A 4665-nucleotide genomic window follows, 5' to 3' on the forward strand; every position below is an offset into this window, starting at 1 on the left:
AAATATTTTGATGGCTGCATTTTGGTATAATTGATTTCCTTTCCATCCTTTGTATTTTATGCATTTAAAAACATTACTTTGAAAAAGGGTTCATAGATATAACCAGACTTCAAAGGGTGGTGGGAAAGGAGAAAGGGTAGTGATAGCTAAGCTTAGCGATCATTGTTATTTTCTATTTTGTGTTCTTTACACCTTTAGAGTATTGTGTAACAAACTACCAATTGTCTTCTCTTGCCTTCATCACAGATGCCTTCTAAGGGTGTAGATTATTCTCTTAAAAATTTTGTGTAGGGAGAAAAAATAGGTATTTAACCAAATTTACTAATATTTTCTCCATTGCCTTTTTCCTTGATAATAATGAAATTTGAGGGTTTTCCCCCCCTGCTTTAACTATTGTCACTTCTTCAGGTACCTTAAAAACAGATACATTAAATGTCTTCAGTATTGTTACCTCTTTCATAAACAATTTTTGTACTTGGTTAGTGTCATTTAGCTGCTTTCCTTATCTTTGTTCTCTTCAGTGTCATCTTTTTTGTAAGCAGTAAAGGTTGTATGTATACTGTGTCTAGTGTTTTCTCTATCTTTCCTTCAAAAAATCTTGAAGCTGTCAACAGGAAATCACAATTATATGAAACTAGGCTTGTGAAAACCAAAACCAGAGTTCAGTCCTTATAGAAGGTTGCAAATTTTTGAAAGCAGGACAAAGGAAGGAAGAGGTGATAAATCTTCACCAAAAGGAGTATGGCATGTGAGGGGAATTAATGGTGCAGTAAAAGTGGGAATAAAGCAAAAGCCCATCTAGAGCGGAGGAGCAAGTGAATCACAAAAACCACATTTTTTTCCCCTTGGGAACTATTAGACCATGAAGATGGTCTCCTTATCTACAAGGGTCCAATTGCAAACCTAGAGCAGACTGTCGGGCACCTCTCTTGACTCCCAATGACATTAAGGGAATCCATTTTGTGTTGGGGGCACAGGTGGTTTGGGGGATGGGAAGGTTTTGTCTTTGACACACTCTGGGCCACCTGTATGTTCTGAGTAAAGTGATTTCAGGAGAACATGGCAACTTAAAAAGACAAGTTTAGGAGACTCCTTAATAGTTCTTAACGGGGCTTCTATTTCATGTTATCAATAATGTCATCTGCATCTGGAGGACAACACCATTTATTTTTTTTTACCAAATTACATCATTCGTTTTATTTTAACTCCAGTTACAAAAATGACTGGTTTCATTAAAAGATATTTGGAAACAAGAGGTCTGCAACATACCTTCACACCCCAAGATCCAAAAGAATTACTGCAAGGGAAAGAGATCAAAGGACACATTTACATATATATACAGGAAACTGGGACTCAACAATCTGTTGGCTAGCAGAAGGGGGACTAGGATGCACTCAAAGGAATTGATAAGAGCAAATGCTGGAGTAGCAGCTCCCCACCCAGGATACCTGTGGAAGAGGGTGAGGTGGTAAAAGGTGACAAGGGAAATGGAGGGGGGAAAGGGAAGGTTGTTTTCTCAGATCTAGTGTTGGAGCAACTGGAAGACAGAAGAAGAAGAAAAAGGAAGACCAAAAGAACAAATAATTTCTGAGCTTCACATCTCACTGTTTGAAAAGGCAGGAGGAGTGGAGGTAGAAGGCAGAAAACTGCACTTCAACCTCTTAACTTCAATGAGGTCCTCTTGCTCCATGCCTAACTCTGCTGGGGTACCTTGACCCAAAAGTTTCTCACCATCAAAGAAGAAAGAGAGTTTATGTCCTTTAAGTCCCATGACCTCTGCATAGTGAGACATCAGTGTTCTAAGAGGAGCACCCCGGGGTACAGTGACCTCCAAAACCTGGTGTTTCTCTTGCTCCTGATCTCTGAGTCGAAGTTCCTCACCCAATTCTGACTCTTTCGAAGACTCAGGAGTACTATACAGGACCACAAAATCAATGACGTCAGTCACTCCAATTTTTAGAGAGCTGAGGGTGGCACTAGGGGAAAGTTCTATTTCTCGGAACAGAAGAAGAATTCGGGCAGGAGACACTCCTAGGCGAGTTGCCATGTGATCCAAAACAACCTGCAAAGGATCAGTGGTACTGAGGCAATCTGATAAGGTCAGCCCGGCACCTCACTTTAAGAGTTAAGAGTCAAGGGCTCTCCCTAACATTGGTCTCCACCAAGATCACTTCATCCTCGCAGTTCTCAGAAACACGGTCTTTGGGTGATAGGGGGCTCAGGTAAGATCTGAGACCCTGTAAGCGCTTATTTACCTCCCTTATCTTCCCAAGGGCTCTTGGTGGTTTCCTGGATGGCCCACGGCGCCTGGGAGGGGGAGAAGGGGAAGAACTGTCCCGAACCGAAAAATGGTTCTCCTCATCTTCATCATTAGCCTTTTGATTCTTTTCTTTAGAAGAAACTGGTAAAAGAATGGTCTCAGAGAGAGGTCTATCCGAATCCAAATCCACAACTTCCCAGCCAGGGCTTCCAGTGAGCAAGCGGAGGCTGCTCTTCACCCGAGTACATGGGGAACCTCGGGGGCCTCCCCGGCTGGAGCAGAAGGCGCCACTGCCCCGGCCCTCTCCTCCTCCTCACTGTCAACACCATTTAAAAGGGATTTCTCTTTGACTTGAACTTTGCGCTTGTCTTTGTATCTTTTTCATTGATCCTGAACCACATTTTCCAGTATTTTTTTCTTCCTCCAAGCATAAGACCCACATTCACAAAATATCATTTACTTTGTAGAATTTTATGGAGTTTTTCAGTGGTTTTGTCTTTGGTCCTGTGCTTTCCAAATCTCTATCAATTACTTGAAGACACAGATGATGTGGTTGTCAGATCCACAGATGGCATGAATTCTCTATTTTGTCACTCTGTAATATATTTTAAGGCAGTTATTTTTATATTTGTCTTTTTGCAAATGCATATCACAAACATTGAAACATAAAATGACCAAAGTGCACCATGAAATAATATTTCTTGTTGTCTTTGGAAGCACAATGAAACCAACTTGCCTACTACCTCTCTTATACTTCTTTTTAAGAAGAGAACCTGTGGATTGTCTTACATAGTTTGTTATATTTGATTTCTTCAGAGCCATTTTTCCATTTAATTAGTTTCTTTGTTCTGATTTCATTTGTAGTGCAGAATGTTAAGATTGCTATGATTCTTCTAAGCTTTGTGCTTTTTTTAGTCTTAACGATCTTGTATAGTCTAAAAACTGTGATTCTTAACATTCACTGACCCTGTTTTCTCTGACTTTGCCACTATCACTAGAGAAAGAATGGAGGTTATGTAAGACTAAGAGCCAATTCCCATTTTTCTTCTATTTAATAAATTCCTGTGGCTTAAGAATGCTTCATCAAATGGCCAGGTGACTGATTAGCTTCTCTTTTCTTAGCTAGTTTGGTCTTCAAGAAAGGGTTTGCTTAGATTTCTACTAGGATTTTACTCAAAGCATTTTTAGTGTAGTAGATAAAACTTGACTGGAGTTGGCTTTGAATCAAGATAGCAGTTACTTAGAGTCACATGAGCAGTAAGACATTGAAGTATGACTTTATGATATAACATTAAGATGACAATTCATATTTATATCCAAAGTGACTTCTTCATAGTCTTAGGAAGTAGATGTGAAATTTATGGAAATGAAAATGCATGACTTGAACTTAGTTTTTAGAATAAAACTTGGAGAAATTGCTATCAATCTGTCACCAAACATTGCTATTGCCAGTTATTAAGCTCTGGGGGATACAAATACAAGCAAAATGAAAGACAATCCTTGTCTTCAAGGCTTATATTCTAATGGGGGGAGACCTCACATAAAAGGTGAGTAAAGTGACTTTACAAAGTTTGGAAAGGAAGGGCTACAAGGGACTAGAGTGGCCAGGCCTGGAGAATGAGGATGGCTAGAGGCAGCAGAGGTGGGGTGACCCTCATTCTTCAACTAATCCCTCAAATGTCTTCAATATTTGGAGATTGAGGGCTGGGGAGTTATGACTGGGGAAGAAAGCAATGATCTCCAAGATCAGTGAAACTTGTGGCCATGAAATAAAGATAGCCAGCATCAAGAAAGGAGATTTTTAGAGTTTTACTCTTAATGTTGGGTTTTGTTTTTAAAAGATGGAAATTGTGAGGAGAATGTTCTATTTCTTATACATATTGTTCCTTGAGGGAAAATAACTGTTGAGTTGCAGGGTGTAGCATCCTTGTTCTGCAAGAGATCTATTCCTTCTTGTATTCTAGTCTTAGGATGTAAATTTAGTTTATGATTCCTAAATTATCACACTTTCCTTACCATTAACAATCTTTCCCTCTTATGAAGGCAAGGTATTGGTGGCATTTCTTGTAGCTTTTTTTTCTTTGAGCCTGTTTATTGTTTTTATGACTCACTTGATACTTAACATGAGCTTCCTTCTATTTATTTTCTTTTTGTGTACGGATCTTGTCACCTCAGTTAAGTCTTTTTTTAATTTAAATGTTTTATTTATTTGTTTTTCTGTAACGATGTACATGTAACGGTGGTTTTTAATCAATCTTTTTTTGCAGGCTTTTGCATTTTGCATTTTTCTTCCTCCTTTTCCTCCCACTGACTGAAGCAATCTAATGTAAGCTCTACATGTATATAACTATGCTAAATAGAGATTCATATTGATGTTGTGAAAGAAGAATCAAATCCAAACAAAA

At 38.9% G+C, this 4665-nt stretch overlaps 1 pseudogene; it reads right to left on the reverse strand.

Moving 5' to 3' along the window:
• Nucleotides 1-1594: 1594 nt before the first annotated feature.
• On the reverse strand, nucleotides 1595-2835 carry LOC141522751 (NFATC2-interacting protein pseudogene; annotated as a pseudogene).
• Nucleotides 2836-4665: the final 1830 nt, after the last annotated feature.

The sequence above is a fragment of the Macrotis lagotis genome, chromosome 4, assembly GCF_037893015.1.
Source record: "Macrotis lagotis isolate mMagLag1 chromosome 4, bilby.v1.9.chrom.fasta, whole genome shotgun sequence".
NCBI classification, from domain to species: Eukaryota; Metazoa; Chordata; class Mammalia; order Peramelemorphia; family Peramelidae; genus Macrotis; species Macrotis lagotis.